Source organism: Euprymna scolopes, chromosome 7, assembly GCF_053919585.1.
Source record: "Euprymna scolopes isolate OS-2025 chromosome 7, ASM5391958v1, whole genome shotgun sequence".
NCBI classification, from domain to species: domain Eukaryota; kingdom Metazoa; phylum Mollusca; class Cephalopoda; order Sepiida; family Sepiolidae; genus Euprymna; species Euprymna scolopes.
Window position 1 is genome coordinate 116,792,361 of NC_136488.1, and position 20,904 is coordinate 116,813,264.

At 31.9% G+C, this 20,904-nt stretch overlaps 1 protein-coding gene across 2 annotated transcripts in view; it reads left to right on the forward strand.

Moving 5' to 3' along the window:
* The first annotated feature begins 1,956 nt into the window (after nucleotides 1-1,956).
* LOC145280243 (uncharacterized) overlaps nucleotides 1,957-20,904 on the forward strand; it is a 38,095-nt gene continuing 19,147 nt past the window's right edge. The window contains exons 1-2 of one of the 2 annotated variants that reach the window (XM_080132021.1): nucleotides 1,957-2,100; nucleotides 5,597-5,671. The gene's annotated coding sequence lies outside the window, so the exon portion shown is untranslated. The remainder of the gene's footprint in view (nucleotides 2,101-5,596; nucleotides 5,672-20,904) is intronic. The other variant, XR_013868590.1, reaches the window with a different exon arrangement.

The following is a 20,904-nucleotide window of genomic DNA, read 5'->3' on the forward strand; positions in this document are numbered from 1 at the left end:
CAGACCCATACGCATTCCAACCAACGGCCAGTTCAGGAGCCAAAAACAACATCCTATAACCCAAGCGACAATCCTAAGAGATTCAACAGTCCCGGTTTCGCTGTTCATAAGAAAACTGGAAAAATCCGAGTGGTTGTGAACTTTAAGAGAACCCTCAACAAGGTATTAGTCGATCTTGACCCATATCCAATGCCTACCATTCACTCCACTTTCAACAAAATTAGTGAAGGTAACAGGTACTTCTCGATGCTCGACCTTGAACTTGATCACCATAAAACAGCCTTTACTTGGAAAGGACGTTGTTTCCAATACACCCATCTAGCCTTCGGTTTAACATCCGCTGGTCAAATCTTTTCCCGGTGCATAGCCGATGTTCTAGACACAGTGGCTTCACACGCAATTATATCATCATATATCGATGATAATCTTGTACATGCCAAAACCTTTGGGGAATATATAACCACGCTGGAACAGTTATTTATCACTCTTTGCAAGTTTGGATTAAAACTAAACCTGGAGAAATGCATTTTCCTTGTATCCAAAGCAAAATTCCTCAGCCGCATCGTGAATAGCGACGAGTTCAAGGCTGACCCCGAATACGTATGTGCCATCATCGACATGAAATCCCCGACAACGAGAAAGGAGTTACAAAGTCTCGTTGGATGCCTCATATGGATTCGACAATCCATCAAGACACGCTTATATAAGAGCATCCGAATGGATATGTTCTCCAATCTGATGGCCCCCCATAAACGAACTAAACAAGCCTGGACGGACATTCGTCTGGACCGAAAGTGCCAACAAAACCTTCGAGAAAATTAAGAAACGCCTTGCTTCACCACCAATCATCTCATTCCTCAACTTCTCCGGACTCTTTACCCTCACCACTGATGCCGGAAATTATTCTCTAGAGTAGATAAACTTAGGACTTTATAAAAAAAAAAAAGCTAGAATTTTTTTTTTTTTTAACAAAAGAAAAAAAATGTAAATTAGATATTGTTTACACATAGACTTTTATTCTATAGATAGGCACTCGACCAAGTCATCCGGAAATAGAAATCTCCTGTCACTCTAGTAAGCCATATGCTAGCTAACAGTTGATAAAAAAACCGCTGGCGGAATCTCTAGTGCAAAAACGTTAAGTATTTTTATTTTTTATTTTTATTTTTATTTTTTTGTCTAAACTAATCCTAAATGTTTTGTTACATTGTTTTAAATTTACTTTTCGTGTTTTATGTATTTTGTCTGTATTTCTCCTGTCTTTTTGTCTGTATTCCGTCTTATCCGTCCCCCCCCATCCTGCTACAAAGCTGAACGATGAAAACAAACAATCAAAATGCCGGAAACTAACGAAAAAAAAAAAAAATGCCGGAAATTATTCTCTAGAGTAGATAAACTTAGGACTTTATATAAAAAAAAAAGCTAGAATTTTTTTTTTTTTTTTAACAAAAAAAAAAAAAATGTAAATTAGATATTGTTTACACATAGAAACGTTACGACTTTTATTCTATAGATAGGCACTCGACCAAGTCATCCGGAAATAGAAATCTCCTGTCAATCTAGTCAGCCATATGCTAGCTAACAGTTGATAAAAAAACCGCTGGCGGAATCTCTAAAGCAAAAACGTTAAGTATTTTTATTTTTTATTTTTTTGTCTAAACTAATCCTAAATGTTTTGTTACATTGTTTTAAATTTACTTTTCGTGTTTTATGTATTTTGTCTGTATTTCTCCTGTCTTTTTGTCTGTATTCCGTCTTATCCGTCCCCCCCCCATCCTGCTACAAAGCTGAACGATGAAAACAAACAATCAAAATGCCGGCAACTAACGAAAAAAAAAAAAAAATGCCGGAAATTATTCTCTAGAGTAGATAAACTTAGAACTTTATATAAAAAAAAGCTAGAATTTTTTTTTTTTTTTTTTTAACAAAAAAAAAATGTAAATTAGATATTGTTTACACATAGAAACGTTACGACTTTTATTCTATAGATAGGCACTCGACCAAGTCATCCGGAAATAGAAATCTCCTGTCAATCTAGTCAGCCATATGCTAGCTAACAGTTGATAAAAAAACCGCTGGCGGAATCTCTAAAGCAAAAACGTTAAGTATTTTTATTTTTTATTTTTTTGTCTAAACTAATCCTAAATGTTTTGTTACATTGTTTTAAATTTACTTTTCGTGTTTTATGTATTTTGTCTGTATTTCTCCTGTCTTTTTGTCTGTATTCCGTCTTATCCGTCCCCCCCCCATCCTGCTACAAAGCTGAACGATGAAAACAAACAATCAAAATGCCGGAAACTAACGAAAAAAAAAAAAATGCCGGAAATTATTCTCTAGAGTAGATAAACTTAGGACTTTATATAAAAAAAAAAGCTAGAATTTTTTTTTTTTTTTTAACAAAAAAAAAAAAATGTAAATTAGATATTGTTTACACATAGAAACGTTACGACTTTTATTCTATAGATAGGCACTCGACCAAGTCATCCGGAAATAGAAATCTCCTGTCAATCTAGTCAGCCATATGCTAGCTAACAGTTGATAAAAAAAACCGCTGGCGGAATCTCTAAAGCAAAAACGTTAAGTATTTTTATTTTTTATTTTTTTGTCTAAACTAATCCTAAATGTTTTGTTACATTGTTTTAAATTTACTTTTCGTGTTTTATGTATTTTGTCTGTATTTCTCCTGTCTTTTTGTCTGTATTCCGTCTTATCCGTCCCCCCCCATCCTGCTACAAAGCTGAACGATGAAAACAAACAATCAAAATGCCGGCAACTAACGAAAAAAAAAAAAAAAAGGCACTTTGTAAACACTGTTTTTTTTTTTTTAAATAAAAAAATAATATTGTTATTATTTTTTAAACAACTTTAATAGTTTATTTTGGAAGTATATTCCATAAAGAAAATAAACAACCCACTTTAAAAAGAGAAATTACGAGTTTTTTTTATATTTTATTCGCAGTTTTGTATTACAGGAGTCAAAAATTCCCCCAAAATTCTGACCAACTAAGCAGCAAATCTGCCAAATATTTTATATAGGAATTTATTTTCATAATACTAACGCAAAATTTAATAAAGTATTATTTTAGTAAAATATACGTAAAAAAATAAATTGTTTGCAAAAGTTTCACAAATTCTGACGGAAGTTCGGACTATATTTTTTTTGTTACTCGAGGTTTTCACCTGACACCAGGGTTGCCAATTTAGCGGGCTTCCCGCTTGATCTGGAGAGTTTGTTTGAAATCTAGCGGGTAAATTTTGGATCTAGCGGCTAGCGGTTTTATCCTCTAAAATCTGGAGATTACGTTTTGAAGAAATTGAAACCGGAAAAAAAAAAAAAAAAAAAACGCAAACATTAATTAGTAAGATACACATTGCTAACGGCGGCCAGGTCAAAACAAGTCTAAAAAAAGTTCAGTGTTTTAATATTCAACTGTAAATTTTGCCAAGTAGGTGTGAAGTGAACACTTCCAAATAGATAAGGGTTCAGGTCCTGTATGTTCTCTTATTGGTACGTCCTGGCAGGACGTACCAATAGGAGAACATACAAATTAAACTGAAAGAGTCAATGATAAACATCCGGAAATCCCTAACTTGGGGTCTTGTGGCCCCGTTTGTTTCATTTTTTTATCGCCAAGATAGGTTAGTTCAGGCTTATATTATTTTTTAACTAGCATTTTTTTTAATTCTTTATTTTTAGCAAAATTATTTTTTTAAATAGGATTTTAAAAGTTAAATTAGGTTTGTTTTACTATACACATAGATTCGAAAAAGTTGTTAAAAAACAAACATAACAAATAAATGTTATCAAAGGCAAGATAAATTACTTTTCTACTTATATGGACAAGTTTTAGTCCTGTTGAAACTGAAAATCATTCTGACAACTTATCAGAATATCTTAAATTTTAATGGTAAAAAGTAATTTAGTAATACTGTAACTTGTGATAATCATTTGGGGGAAAAAAAACAAATGATTAAAACAAATTGTTCATGAATTACATTGTTTTTTTTTAAAGATTTGAATTCTTGAATATAAATAATAATGTGACAAATAATTTAAATAACATTAAGGTTAACCTGTACGGATAGGGTCCCGACTCGTTCTGAGTTCAGGGAAAAGTTGTTTGCCGTAGGCGGTGTCGAGGCGTAAAATTACCCCTTCAATAAAGTGCCGAGTTAACATAAGAAAAAAAAACTTCAAATAATTAGAATTTTTTATTTTAACACTTCAAATAATTAGAATTAAAAAAAAAAAAACCTGTTCAAATAATTAGTATTTTTTACCGCCTTATAAATTCCACAAATAATTAGAATTTTTGGTGTACTGAATTTCTTTTAATTCAACAGTACAAATAATTAGAATAAAAAAAACAAAAAAAAAAAAAACAACTTCTGTCGTATGCGCCCTCGCTTGTATTTTCTTTTCGTTACGACACTTTCTTCTATCTCCACAATTATTCCGGGGCCCCCTAATTTTGTTGCAGTTGTTAATAATTTCTTGGAACAAATGTTCTGAATGTAGCCATATTACCACGTAATGGCCATTTTGTCTGTTATTGTGCACATTTTGGCACATTGTGTTGCAGGGGTCGTATATGCCCCAAAATATAAGAATTGGATAAATGTCGTCAGTGGCAGCTACACTCCTAAAAAATTCCCTTGTTTTATCGAAATGTGCCTTTCTTTATGTGAAGGAAGGCCACACCTCCAACAATAATTTTTGTTCCTTTTTACTTCTGTCATTTGTCTTTGACAAATGACGCAGTCATGATGCAGCGAATTAATCGACTTATTATTTTGTCTGATTTTTGCAATTTCTTAAAACTGTTTATTTTTCAAATGTTAATTTGTTTTCTGGAGGTTTGTGGATGTAATCCTTGTGCATTATAATTGGATACAAAAGTGCATTTTAAGTAAAAAGATCACTATTGTCTAATTGCCTGTCGAAATTAATAAAAATAAATTCAACAAGTCTGAAAAATGATCGAGTAGAAGATTACAATTACAAGAAAAAAAAATTAAATCTATCGAAAAATGCAGTTTTATGTTTTTTTTTATAGCAGTCAACAACCACTGATTTTTTTTTGTTTTTTTGTTTGTTTTTTGTTTGTTTGTTTTTTGTTTGTTTTAGTAAAAAAAAAAATGCTCAAATAGAAGATCTACAACTTTTAGATCTTCTTTTTTTTTTTTTTTTTTTTTTGATCTTCTTTTTAAGTATTTCTTGCTTTTTTGTTTTTTTTTTTTGATCTTCTTTTTAAGTATTTCTTGTTTTTTTTTTAATCTTAAGTATTTCTTGTTTTTTTTTTGTTTTTTTTGTTTTTTTTTTTGATCTTCTTTTTCAGTATTTCTTGTTTTTTTTTGTTTGTTTTTTTTATCTTCTTTTTAAGTATGTCTTGTTTTTTTTGTTTTGTTTTTTTATCTTCTTTTTAAGTATTTCTTTTTTTTTTTTGTTTTTTTGTCATTTTTGGAATTTTTACTAATTTCGATATGACGTGTAATTTGGTAATAATATTTTTACTTAAAATGTATTCTTGTTTTTTTTTTTTTTTTTTTTTTTTTTTTTTTTTTTTTTTTTTTTTTTTGTCATTTTTATATGTAGATCCGTTAGACCAGACCAGAACAGAAAATTCACATTATATTGGACCAGAAAAAGCAAGGCGTAGTATATTCAAATGTAAATATTTTATTTTATTTTTTTTTTTAAATTAAGGTAAATGTTTATTTTAACTGTAACACAACGCCGGCCATTCTAGGATCTGTTTTGGGGGTTATAAAGTCCGCTGAAAACAAATTTGGCGAGTTTACAGTTTTTATTGTATTAACGCTTGGACGCTTGGAGAATTGTTTGAGGGTGAGCACTATTGTCAAACGAATTATTTGGAGTATTATTTTAGAAAAAACGTGAACTAATGGATAAAATTGATAACGTGGTTAAATACCGCATATGCATACGACAGCGTAACGTCACTTCCTAATTAAGTTGTAGGTATTTAACCACGCGGTCATGCTAACAGGCATAAAAAAATATCAATATGGCTACCAATATGTGTTACCGATTGTCCATGTACGTTCTAAAGAAAAAAAACAATTCTACATTCGGAAAATAATTATTATAATTGCACATTTGGGATAATTTTAATCAAAATATCGTAAGTGAATTCGTGTTTGAACTTTTTTTTATTGGAGAAAGTCGAATATTTCATTTTTTTTTTTTTTTTTTTTTACTGCAAAACAAACAACAGTCCGTTCTTTTAATAATAAATAAAACTTTTCACTGAGTATTTTCAAATATTTTGAAGTAAGCATTTTTCACGGCAGTGTTTTTTTTTTTACGATTGGTGAATTATCAATATTTTCTTTGAAATATATTTAAAACTTCAATTTTCTTTTCTTTTTTTTTTATAACATTTTAACTGTAAATAATTTACATAACAAGTTTGTTTTACTGTACACATAGATTGGAAAAAGTTGTCAAAAAAAAATATATAACAAATGTTATCAAAGGCAAGATAAGTTACAAACATGCCGACATTTTTCTTTTTAAAATATATTGGGTATTTTTTTTTTTAGATTGATTAGGTTCACCTCCGCAATTTTCTTTTAAATGACGACTTTTAAAAGTTTTCTACTATGCTGAATACGGAAATCGCATTGAAATTTTGCAGAAATAAGTAGTTATCGAGATATAAAAAGTTGTATTATGCATTGTATTCTTTGGCAGGCATCGTTTTACGCGCACGCGCTCCCTCCATAAACAAATCTACGCGCGTAACAAAGATGGCCGCCAAATAATACATGCATAATACAACTTTTTATATCTCGATAACTAATTATTTCTGCAAAATTTCAAGGCGATTTTCGTATTCAGCATGGTCGAAAACCTTTAAAAGTCTTCATTTAAAAGAAAATTGTGGAGGTGGTGGACCTAATCTGAAAATTTACCAAGAGTAATAATAATAAAAAAAACTGGTGTAGATGACATCGACTGGCGCCACACCACACCAACTAGTTGTTGAAGGGTCAAGGAGGATGGAAAGACCGAGGTGAGAGAGTACTGACCAAATCTCCACTGGAAGTGTGCAGTTCAAATCTGGTACCATAGGGAGGCATCAAAACTAGGCACCGCCAAAAATGGCCGAAAAATCAAGTTGTTTTTTAAAACGAAATTACATTTATTAAAATCCATTATTTCTGAGTAACTTTTTTTTTCCTGAAAATTAAAACCCTGAATTTTATCATATAGAAAGCAGAATAATGTAAAACTTTTTCTACTATTTTTAATTAAATTTTAAATGTTAAATTTTCCCCAAAAGTTAACAATTGGTGTTTTTTGTTTTGCACAAAAAACGTATATAAATAGTTGTTTTTGAAGGAATTTGTTTATTTCTTGTCTAACTAAGATTTAGGGTGATTTTCTATGAGAATATGCAAATATATTATAAGTACCTGGACTTCAAATAATTCCACTTATTCATATAGGCAACCAGTTACTTCGAATCGATTTGATTACTGTTTATATTTGTACTTGATAAAAAGCAAACTATGGAAGACCAAAAAGCCAAAAAAAAACTTATTTTTCAGTGACGAAAATTTCAATGTATTATTAACGCTGAGGGTGACCATTTGTATGAGTTTGTATGGGTGACCATTTGTATGAGTTTGGTTTTTAATGTGTATGTGTGTGGGGGCCAGGCTCTCCAAAATGGGGAGGGGGGCAATTTAAAGTAGAATAAAAAAAAATTATTTCAGTGCGTTAGGTCCACCGGAGTCGAAAGGCAGCAAATGTTTCCAAACTTGATTGAAAAAATGATGATATCAATATTTATCAATTTTTTTTTTTTTTTTTTTTTTTTTTTTTTTTTTTTTTTTGTATCGATTCTTACAAGCATGCCCTGTTTAATAATGGTCATGCATTATTCGGCTCGCTAAAAAGAAATTGTTAATTTATTTATCAAAGATTTTAAAATGGCTTTTTTCATATAAATATTAAAAAAAAAATTGTTTTTGTTTTGCTTAACTTAAATTAATTATTTTACTTAACATATTCACCGAATTTCACACTTCAAAACTCAAAAGCGGGATAATTAAACACAATCGAAGTTCTGATATTCAGACATCAAAATAAGGTATGCAAACAAGTTTTTTTTTTGTTTTTTTTTTAATCTATAATCCCGTCCCTTACAACAACATATGTTTTGTTCAGTTTCAGATGATTATCTTAAGCATATTTGGAACCCCCTCAAAACAAGGGGGTTGTAAGCAAAAATAAATATATATATATATATATATATATATATATATATATATATATATATATATATATAAATATTGTTTATGAAAAATAAGTACACTGTTATAAAGTTCATTCTTCTCTTAATAATCGCTGTAAATTTCGTATTGATTGGATAATTACCTGATTTTTGGTAGATTTTTAAAAAGACGGTCCGTCAAAAATTACTTACCTGCCCCCCACCCCAGTTTTGGCGGTGCCTAATCAAAACAGATACTACACTGATCTTGTACCGAAGGACAAAAAATATTTGTTTAATGTTTCTTTAATTGTTTGTTCCCCAAATTCATAATTCAGTTTTATCAGTATTAAATTGTATATTGCTTTAAAATTACTTAATTTTACATAGATAATGTTTATATTTTATATTGAATAAAGTTCAGTTTAAGTATTAATCGAACTGTGTTCCTATTTCTTTTTAAAAATGTTTTATTGCTCTTTTTCAAATGGCCCTCATATAGTACTGACAGCCCTCATATAGTACTGACAGTCTGACAAATCTTACCTACATTGCCTGCAGACATTTTTCAGTTAACAGGCCTTCTTCTTACTCTCGGTGGTCGTGGCCGGAGGCGGCAGTGTTGCCAATGTAAACACAGAATTTTTGTGAAATGTTAATCATTACTCTACTCAATAAGTTTCGGCATGTTACTTACGGAAAAACGGTTAATTAAACTGCAGAAGCACCTGTTAAGCTATACAAGTTCTATATATGATTATCCCCCACCACCACCACAAAAAAGAATGAAAACAAAGATGTTTTTTTGTAAACTGGTGAAACTTACTAACAGCATTATTTTTACTATAAAATGAGATAATTTTTTATTTTTTTATTTTTATGAAAATATTTCTTGTAATTTAAAATGTCCGCCATGTATACATGTGCCTTGTGAAATGTCATGTGACTATCGCACATGCGTAGCGTAAATGAAGTCAGTGAAATGGTCTCTGTGGGCATGCGCAATCAGCCGACTTACGTCATTATAGCTGATTTTATAAAGAAAATAATCCATTGGAAAAATATTAATATCTCCGAAACTATTAATTTGTGACGGATACGGTTTTCAGATTCTTTTTTAGCACACCGAAATCCACAAGAAAACAATTTTTTTCTTCTTGGGATAGAGCACACGTTTCTGTTCAGGATTCTGTTTGCTATTTGCCAAAACTAGTAGGAACCAAGCCACTGCTCAGCTACTTTGGACTTGACAGACTGAGCATACAACTCTTTGTGTGCTTTATTACTTTTTTACAATGGTTGCTGGCAGTCCAGAAAGCAGCTTTAATCTCAGTACATCTATTATGTTTGAAGCAATGGAAAAAGTGATTTCTGTGCACAATGGCAGCAGCACATTCTGAAGAGAAACACAGCTGGCTGTTAGGTTTTTGGTGGAACTTTTTCGAGGGTATGAAACAGTCAATACCTACAATTAACCATTCTATCAGGACTGATACTATAGAGGACACATCCTTTTTAAACATGGAACGCAGAGGTAGATCTGATATAAATGTACGGAAGCTATCCCTGTCTGGCATAGAGTATCAACATACTGTACGATGGAGAGGTACGTCTGAAGACTTATTACATTTCATTCAGAAGATCCAAGTGGGGACAGAACAGAAACTCCCTAACACACACACTCAATAAATTATAAGTTTCAAATTATATTCTTTGTCGAATAATAAATTGTAAATTCTAATTTACAGAGTTTAGATAAAAAAATTCAATTTTTAATTAGCTCCCAAAATGATTGTCAGATTTTATCAATGACTTTTTTCGCAGCAGTAACAGGATAAAATATTAATTATGGAAATATGTGCAGATATGAATTTGTCTGTTTTGTTTATCATTTTGCAAATATTAATGTGTCTGACTTTTGCAAATAAATATTACTTTTTCACAAATATTAATGTGTTGCTATTTGGAGTTAAGGTGAATGGGAGGTTTTGCTTGTGTAAGAAACAAATTATGAAATCACAATTTTTATAAAAAATTAAATTACAAATTTAAGAACACAATATCACTGAAGAAATTGCTGCAAAATACAATTCAAATAAATATTTGCATAATAAAAATAACAACAAAAAAATTAACGAATAAAACTCATAAATACATTTTAAGTAAAAATATTATTACCAAATTACATGTCATATCGAAATTAGTAAAAATGACAAAAAAAAAAAAAATGCTTAAAAGTTTTAGATCTTTCTTTTTTTTTACTAAAACAAACAAACAAAAAAAATCAGTGGTTGTTGACTGCTATAAAAAAAAACATAAAACTGCATTTTTCGACAGATTTAATTTTTTTTTCTTGTAATTGTAATCTTCTACTCATCATTTTTCAGACTTGTTGAATTTATTTTTATTAATTTCGACAGGCAATTAGACAATAGTGATCTTTTTACTTAAAATGCATTTTTGTATCCAATTATAATGCAGAAGGATCACATCCACAAACCCCCAGAAAACAAATTAACATTTGAAAAATAAACAATTTTAAGAAATTGCAAAAATCAGACAACAAAATATCAAGTTGATTAATTCGCTGCATCATCATGAACGGAAAAAAGACAAAATTAGTTGGATAATATTGGGCAGTAAACCGCTTCAGTATACCTACACTTAATCAATGTTATTTAAATTATTTGTCACATTATTGTTCTTTATATTTAATTATTCAAATGTTAAAAAATAAGCAATGTAATTCATGAACGATTTATTTTAATCATTTGTTTTCTTTTTTTTTCCAAATGATTATCCTTTGATAACATTTATTTGTTATGTTTGTTTTTTAACAACTTTTTCGAATCTATGTGTATAGTAAAACAAACTTAATTTAACTTTTAAAATCCTATTTTAAAAAAATAATTTAGCTAAAAATAAAGAATAAAAAATGCTAGTTAAAAAATGATATAAGCCTGAATTATGAAACAAACAGGGCCACAAGACCGAAAGTTAGGGATCCTATTTCCAGATTGTTATCATTGACTTTCCCAGTTTAATTTGTATTTTCTCTTATTGGTATGTCACTCCTTAACCCTTATCTATTTTGAAGTGTTCACTTCACACCTACTTGGCAAAATTTACAATTGAATATTAAAACACTGAACTTTTTTAGCCTTGTCTGGACCTGGCCACTGTTAGCTATATATATCTTATAAACTAATTAATGTTTGTTTGCTCCCCCCTTCTTCAAAAGAAATCTTCAGATTTTAGAGGAAAAAAACCACTAGCCAGATCTAAAATTTACCCTTTAGATTCCAAACTAACTCTCCAGATCTAGGGACCCTGAAAGTCATCTTTTAATCTGATTGGTCGATTTTTTTTTTCTTTAAGAGTGACCTGCCCTTTCTTTTTTTGGTGGTGGTGGGGGGGGTAGAATTTTCCCTTTATTTAAAATATAATTAAGCAAACATTTTTTTTTCGTTTGTTTTGCTTTATTTACTTCCATTCAAATATAAAATAAATTTATTTTATTCCGTTCAAATGTAAAATAAATTTTATTCCGTTCAGATGTAAAATAAATTTTATTCCGTTCAAATGTAAAATAAATGTTTAATAATGTTTGTGTTATTTTAATTTGTTGAAATCTTGTTTAATAATTTTTTCGTTTGTTTAATTATATTTTAAATAAAGGGAAAATTCCCCCCCCCTCCAAAAAAAAACAAAGGGCAGATCACTCTCGAAGTAAATAATCGACCAATCAGATGAAAGGATGACTTTTATGAAGAAGACAAGCGGACATTTTTATTTTCAATTTAGATGAAGGCGATAAATTAAACAAAATCACCAGCTTCGATAATTTGTTCTATGCTTACAATGGTTAATTTTTTAAACAAAAATAATATGTAGCACAAAATAATTTGTTAGTGCCCATCCTCAAAAAATTCTCTGGAATTTGTAATGCTAAACTTGGATTCAACCGACTATTTTGTGCTATTTCACTGCCTTCGTTAACGCTTCGCTTTTCTTACTTTTTGTCTTAATTTTCTTATCACTTTTCCTCATGAAAAATGATATTTTTACAGATATGTTCTTAAGAATGTTAAAATTTCCTAACAAAGGAAAGGTTCTGCACAATATTTCATCTATTTTGTTTCATTTAAAAATATTTTTAAACGTTTGCACTTATTTTTTGTAAGTATATGTTTGCATGAAAAATACTTTTTCTTGACCAAGAGAAAAAAATAAATACTTAAAAATAGTGCTGAGTCTGTTGCAATATATGATGCATGAAAAATACTTTATTTCTTGACGAAGAGAAAAAAATAAATACTTAAAAATAGTGCTGAGTCTGTTGCAATATATGATGCATGAAAAATACTTTATTTCTTGACCAAGAGAAAAAAATAAATACTTAAAAATAGTGCTGAGTCTGTTGCAATATATGATGCATGAAAAATACTTTATTTCTTGACCATATATGATGCTTCATTTTATGATTACGGTTTCTCTCCTATATTCTGCCGCATATGTCGCAACATATTGTTTCCTTGTAAAAAAAAAAAAAAAAAAGGTAAATGTTTACTTTAACTACAACAAAAAACCAACCAATAAAATTTGTTTTTTTTATTGGTTTTCGGGGTCGCTGACAACGAATCTGATATTCAAACCCAGCGCAAATTTACCGTTTGCATGGTATTAACCCCTGAACCATCGCACTATTTTGTGCCAACTCACCGCCTAAAAATTTAAGCTTTCACGAGCGGTTTACAAAAGCATTTTTCTTTTTCTTTTTTTGGAGGGGGTTTATTCAATTATAGAACTTGTGCAACATTTAACAGGTGCTTCTGCAGTTTCATCTACTGTTTTAGCATAAATAACGTGTTGACATACACCGAGCAGAAGAACTGTCTAATTTTTTATACGCAACACCAACCAACCTCCCCCCCCCCCCGCCTAATTTAAACAGAATTTTTGTGAAAAATTAAAGTTCTTCTGTCGGCGCGTTGGTGGTGGTGGTGGGGAGGAGGCATTACTTACAGAAAAACGGGTAATGACTGAATTTTGGGTTTGCCACCAAAATCCGTTTTTCATGGTAACAAAATGAAAGAAAAAAAAAAAAAAAAAGAAACATGTAAGCCAAATTTGTAGGAAATGGGAAACATAGAAATGAGCAAAAGAAATACAGACCCGAATATGTTTAAAATGATTCAAGTTTATTAAAACAAAAAGTTATCAATTGCCTTTATTTCCCAAGCCTGGGGTTAGAAAAAACCTTAAGAAACATTTAAAAATACATAAACCAAAAAAATAAAACAAAAGAGACAACAATTCTTGTAAGAAAGGCTGAAAGAAAACATAAAAAACAGAAAAGTCCTTGTTTTAAATTCAGTCCTTTTAACGAAATGTTCAGTCTTTCTTTGACAAAATGTTTTTTTTTTCTCTTCCAAAAGGAATCACAAACGAAGTTTCTTTGACCTAAAATGGGAGAAAGAAGTAAAATATTTTCCCTTTGTGGAGGCTCAGGTACCTTTAATTCAAAGGGGAGAAACAGAAGACCATAAAGCCGCTTTGGTAGGCTTTATGTGTACAAATACAGAGTAAATTCTTGTATTATGGAAGATTTCTTTTCTGAAGGAAACTTCGGTTGAATAATCTTTTAAGTTCCGAGAACAAAGAGGGGATTTTCTTTCTAGGGCCGATATTTTGCTCGTCTCGTCGGTGAAATTAATTTTTGATCTTTACAGAAACAAAATCCTCAACACACGGCGGTTCCCTTCGTTAATACTTTGAGAATAATAATTTACCAGTTGTAAGACTCTTGTTTGCCTTTTAATAACTGGTATTAATTTTCCAGCCGTAAAACCTTGTTGTCTTTTAATGACTGCAAATAAAATAACGTTAACAGTTTAGTACTTCCCTATGGAGTTCTAAACAAACATCTTTCACCAAAGGAGGAGAGAAAAAAATGCAAGAATTTAACATAAATCCTTTTTAGATGGAGCCGAATTTAGTGTCCTTCTTCTTGGCTAGCTAGGTTTGAACTAATGAAAACGGGCAAAAGCCCTTTCCTCCTCCTCCTCCTCCTCCAGAGGGTAGGAGTATAGCTGACTGCTAGAAAGGGAACTATAACAATGATGATGATGGAGGTGACCTGCAAAGGCCGGTCAAGAAATGCATTCCTTTCCCCAAATACTGAGATGTTGAATGTGTGTAAATAAAAATATAAATAAAAATTATTTCTTTATTAAAAATTTCAACACTCTCCGGACAAGGAAAGAAAAAAATTCTTATAACAAAAAGTTAAAAACCTAGATACGGTTAAAATTTAAAGGAGCTTAATTTTTTACTTTTATCTATGGAACGTCGAAATATAAGCATAATTAAAATTTTGAAAAATCTTCTATGTGTTTTTGGGAGTTTTTTTAAAATGAAAATGGCTGTCCTTGATTATGGAGTTTAAATTATGAGAACAGGCAAGTCTGAATTATTTCCCTAATCCATAACAAGCCAGTCATATTTACTCTGAAAATAGGAGCGGGGCGAACGTAGCTTTTCCTTTGATTAAAGAAGCTACCACAGGCTCTTAATTTACATAAAACCAAGGTATATTTTCTGCATAAACTGCGCAGAGAAAATGCAGCACTAAAGGTCTGCCGAGCTTCACACATCAAGCCCGACAAACCAAGACTCACAAGTCTTTTAAAAACATCCAAGCCCCTGGCACTTGAAATTTCCAGAGTAAAATCCGATGTCCAGGTTCTAACCTCGGGAACCTCACCTCAGTCTTACAGCATCTTAAAATCTGCACCCTCACAGATCTTCAGAGGGGCTGCGCTACAAATCATGCAGCTAACATACATTCTAGATTCTACAACCAGGTGACACTCGACTGTAAAAATCCAGTCAAGCTTAAGTTTGAAAACTCTCCCCATGATCCACACACAGAGACAAAGGGATATAGAACCAGAGATCTTGAAAACCTTGGAGGGATTTTCTCTCCTAAGGTGCATACTTACATCAAATGAAGTACTGAAAGCAAGTACTTCTAATGAGACAAAGATACTGAGTTTATCCAGTACCTTTCCTTGGAAAGAGTTGTAACAAGTCAAACTCCTGTCCTTCCACTGACCCTTTTCAGAGTTATTTGCTTGGTGCAATAGGCTCATATCAGGTCCAAAACTACTTTCACCCTAATAAGAGTATGTTAAATGGTCAGCGGTAATGTACCCATTAGGATTAAACATGCGCATCAACGCATGCAGAAAACAGGGCTTGGCCATCTTGGCAAGTGCCCAAATCTAAATAGTTTCCTTGACTATCAGTGGACTGCTTAAAAAAACCCTAGCTGTTTCCCTTTAATAATAGGCACAATGCCTCTAACCAATTCCCACTTAAATTCCTCCATGAACTGCATAAAATTCCAGGGATCCATGCTCAACAAATTATGGACCAAGCTGGAGTACTCAAAAATTTCTAACAAATTTAAATTATTCCTAGCTACATTTACGGCAAACTGCAATCTAGGCAGATTTAATTTAATTGCCGCACAATTTTCTAACTGCGGCCTGACCCTCACTAAGCCGAATTTGTCAGTACTTAGAGAGTTGGTCTCAGCAACCGGGCATTCTGGTTCCGGATCGGAGACTTTGACCGGCATTATCGTTGGTGTATGAAAGAGCACTGGGATACTAATTGACACACCTAGCTTACCACTAGCTAAACTACGCAAGGCTTCTCTAACAATATTCTGGAATGTATCCACCCAAGAAGCATTTGTATCCAGAAATTCCATATCCACAGTCTCAGGAGAAAAACAAGCATAGACTTGCTCAGTCAAGTCAAGAAACATGTCCAAGCCCTCTTCAATCTCAGTCATATTTTGTCGAAAGATAACTTTAAGACAATTTTTGTCTGACCTGATAAAGCTGAGGTTGAGAACAATAGCATCCATAGTAAATAACCTTTCCTCTACCAATGTACGGTAAGAATTTGAGGACATGCTTAGGCCTTGAAAAATATTAAATAAATATAAACTAAAACCCAATAAATGTCACACAGAATTCTAACTAAATTTTAAAAGTAAATTGTCTCTTCTAGACAGTTAAAACAAATATGCATTAAACTGAGGTTTGCGTTAGTAATAATATTAAACAATGTAATTGTACAAATAAAATTATCAATTATTCACTCTTAGGTGTAAGTAGACACAAAGTTGGGCTTAACAAAGGAGAAAATCTAATTCCAAGGATGCATTTTGGATTGGAACAAAATAAATAATCTCTGAAGGAAATTTATCCTTCAAGTCTGAGGACAGAAATAAATTTCTTATATTAACTGCAAAAGTGCAGCAAAATTTTTCTAATTTTTTCTTCTAACAGGAAAACTATTAATTTTTCCTTCTCTGGCTGAGGACAGAAGGAATTTATTTTCTATTTTAAGAAATGCAGAAGAATTTTTCTTCTAACAGGAAACTATATATTTCTCCTGAAAGGATAGAATTTTTTTTTCTATCGGAAAAAATACAGTATTTTCTCTTCTTTCACTATGGGCAGAAGAACTTTATTTTTCTTCTAAATAGAAATCTACAGAAGAAATTTCGTATTATGACTTGGAACAATAGATTCTTCAATTTCTTAACTAAAGGTAAAAGAACCCTATCATGCAAATTGAAAAAGTGCAAAGAAATTTCTCTTTTCTAGTCAAGGACACAACCAAAGTCAGAAGAAAACTACAACTTAAATTTAATTATTAACACTAAGTCCCGGGGCAAATTCCCACGTTGTAGACTAACAATATTATGCTGTTTGTAAACGCATAAGACTTGGAATCCTAAAGGCAAAATGCCGAGGTTTAAAAGAAACTGTCTTATGCTGTTTGTAAGCGCATAAGAGTTAGAGAAATAAAGGCAAATAATAACTGTTTGTTTTAATAAACTTGGATCATTTTAAACATATTCGGGTCTGTATTTCTTCAGCTCATTTCTATGTTTCCCATTTCCTACAAATTTGGCTTATATACTTTTTTTTCATTTTTGTTACCATGAAAAACGGATTTTGGTGACGAACCCAAAATTCTGTCATTTTGCCTTTAATAACAGGTATTAATTTTCCAGTCGCAAGACCTTGTTGTCTTATAATGACTGTGAATATAATAACGTTAACAGTTTAGTACCACCCAATGGAGTTCCAAACAAACGTCTTTCTCCAAAGGAGGAGAGAAAAAAAACCCAGAAGAATTTAACATAAAAAATCCTTTTTTAGAGCCGAATTTAGCGTCCTTCTTCTTGGCCAGTTAGGTTTGAACTAATGGGGCAAAAGCTCTTTCCTCCTCCTCCTCCTCCTCCTCCCCCCTCCAGAGGGTAGGAGTGTAGCCGATTGCTAGAAAGGCAACTATAACGATGATGATAATGGAAGTGACCTGCTAAGGCCAGTCAAGGAATGCTTTCCTTTCCCCAAATGCTGAGATGTTGAATGTGTGTAAATAAAAATATAAATAAAAATTATTTCTTTATTAAAAATTTCAACAGTAAATTAAACTGCAAAAGTACCTGCTAAATGTTATACAATTTTATAATTGATAACCCCCCATCCAAAAAATAAAAAATAAAAATGTTTTTGTAAAGTGCTCGTGAAAACTTAATTTTTTAGATCAATTAAAAAGCATCAAAAACTACGTAATACAGAAAAATGAACCACATTTTTTTGTTTTTGAAAACTTTCTTGTTATTTCAAATGTCTGCTAAAAAATTCTTCCGCGATGTGACAAGTCACCTTACTACGCGCGTCCATGCACGAACGCATCATGTAAGAATAGCATAAGCGATGAGTTGGCACAAAATAGTGCGAAGGTCCAGGGGTTAATACCATGCAAACGGTAAATTTGCGACGAGTTTGAATATCAGATTCATTGTCAGCGACCCCGAAAACAAATAAAAAAAACAAATTTTATTGGTCGGTGTTCTGTTGTAGTTAAAGTAATCATTTACCACTTTTTTGTATGAATAAAGCATCGTAATTTGTAACAATAAAAAATAAAATAAAATAATTTTTACGGGAACATCACAAAAAAGCCCCTAAAGTCCATATTAACGAATTCGATATAACTCGAAGAAAAATGAATTTCTCGAACTACTGATATTACCATTGAATTAAGCATTGTTTATTTAATATTTACACACAAAAAAATTCTAATAGCAAAAATATTTCTACTTTTTTTTAAATTACAGATTTCGCATGATTCTTATATGCAAAATTTTAATATTTTCCTTGCAAGAATGTGAAACTTTCGGCATAACATAATTTTTATATAATCTCGAACAATAATTTAAAAAAAAATTATTTAAAAACAGGAACATAAAAAAATAATTAAATTAAAAATGATAAAAATTGATACAAACGTTCAGAATAGAAACGTATGGATGCACGTCTTGGGGGGGGGGAATCTGACACCCCTACCTCCTTTTACTATCATGACTTCATTTTGAAACAGGATTTTCGATTGCTGAAATTTTAGGCCTTCTTATAATCGTATTTACATTTTTTTAGTTTGTTGCATTTTTTGGCGAACGGTAAATTACTTGCTTTTTAAGGATTAATAAAGTTTTTTTTTTGCAAAAACAAGGTGTTTTTTTTTTTTCTTTTTTTTTTTTTTAAATTTAATTCAATATCTTAGGATTTTACTTTACTAATTATCTTTTAAATAGACCCAGAAAACTAATGTTTATCTTTTAAAGGATGTTTATAATGAATTTATTTAACTTCAAAATTTAGCTGAATTGGTTAGCTCACCATGAAAACATTTTTCATAACTTTTTTTTTTTCATGTGTACAAATATTTTTTTCCTTATAGGAAATTAACTGTAGTCTCTAATCTTTCAAATACAATCAAAAAGTAGTCGGAAACCAACAAAAAATTTATAAGTCAACTTTCAAAACTAGGTCCCCCTATTTTTGCCCGTACCTACTGGCCACAAATCTGATAATCAAATCCGTCGCAAATTTACGGTTTGCATGGTATCAACCCCTTTTAATTGATCTAAAAAAATTAAGTTTTCACAAGCGGGGTGCGTTTCGCACTGCTTCTGCCGTCTCTGGCGAAGTGGTTGGGGCCGCTACATTTGTAGCATCGTAGGCTCTCTGTAGGCGATTCCAGTGTGTCAACCACTGCTGAGACCTGCTCCACATTATCCTTTAGGATGTTTCAGGCTCTAGCCAACAACTCCTCCAACCCAAGCTCATTGAGCTTTGACGACGCCCACAACAACTGACTGGCGTCATCCAGGAGCCCAGACAAAAAGGCGCATGCAAATATTTGGTTGCTTGCACTGCCGAAAGGAGCAGCAAGCTTCTTCAGGTCGGCCAGGTAGACGTCCACAGTCTCCCTTGACCCAAGCTGACGTTAAGAAAATTGCCTCCAGGCAACAAAAGGGTCCGCACCGTATGCTCCATACAAGGCTTGTTTTATCTGCTCCATTGCTGGCTCATTCCCGAGCTGCTGGTACATGGCATAAGCCCCCTTAGTGAGCCTCAATGAGATGACCATAGCTGGATCCTTGATTTTGCACAACCGGCAAATGCGCTCGGCCTTCTTCAGCCACTCAACCACCAAAGTACCAGCCAGGGACCTGTCAAACTCTAGTATCAGCTTCAGGTCGAATCTGTCCATGGTACGCCAAGATAGCTAGTTGTTGCAAAGAAAAAAGAGTGCACGAAACCTCAGCTCACTGCAGCAGCATCATCCGTCGGTACTTTCCGTAAACTCGTTTTCATGTCTGTCCCCATCTGTTCCAGTTGCCTGTTTTTATAAGACAGTCCTCCAAATTTGCATATGTGCACAGGATTACATGAGATTCTGTGAAACTGCATTGTTATATAAGGCTGCAGGTGCCATCTTGGACCCTTTTCAGCATCATCACGCTGTGTCAGCAAAGCGCACACTGATGTCATTGAAGCGGTAAGCCTGCGTTCCCACAATTTTCAACACAATTTTCAGTATTAATATATTGAACCCATTATTTTTACTTAAAACTTAGTGGAAATATTTTTTGTTTAAACAAAAAATACCTTTACTAATGTTATGGTTTTCAGTAATAAAAAAAATTAATGGAATTTATTTTTGCTTTTTTATAAAAAAAAAAAGCATCCTAACAATTAAAAAAAAATTTAATTAATTTAAAAACAGGAACATAGACAATTAAATTAAAAATGATAAAAATTATACAAACGTTTACAATAGTAATGTATGGATTCACGTCTGAGGAAGAAAAAAAAGAAACCCAGCATTTCTCCTTCCTTTTAATTACATGACGTCATTCTCAGACAGCTTTTCAACTGTCTACAGTTTTTGCGCTTTTGCAGATAACAAACTCCCTCGGTTTTGGGTCTAATTCAGCTATTTTTTTGTGCAAACAAGGTATTTTTTTTATTTGATTCAGTATCTTAGGATTTTATTTTACTAATTATCTTTGAAATAGACCCAGAAAACTAATATTTATCTCTAAAAGGATTTTTACAATGAATCAGTATGCCCTGTATTTAAGAATTCAGGTGATCGCTCATCCCCCTCTCAGTACAGGCCAATAAGTCTCCTGTGCGTCATGAGTAAGTTGCTAGAATCTGTATTAAATACAGAAGTAATCAACCATCTCAACAAAAATAACCTTCTTAGTGAC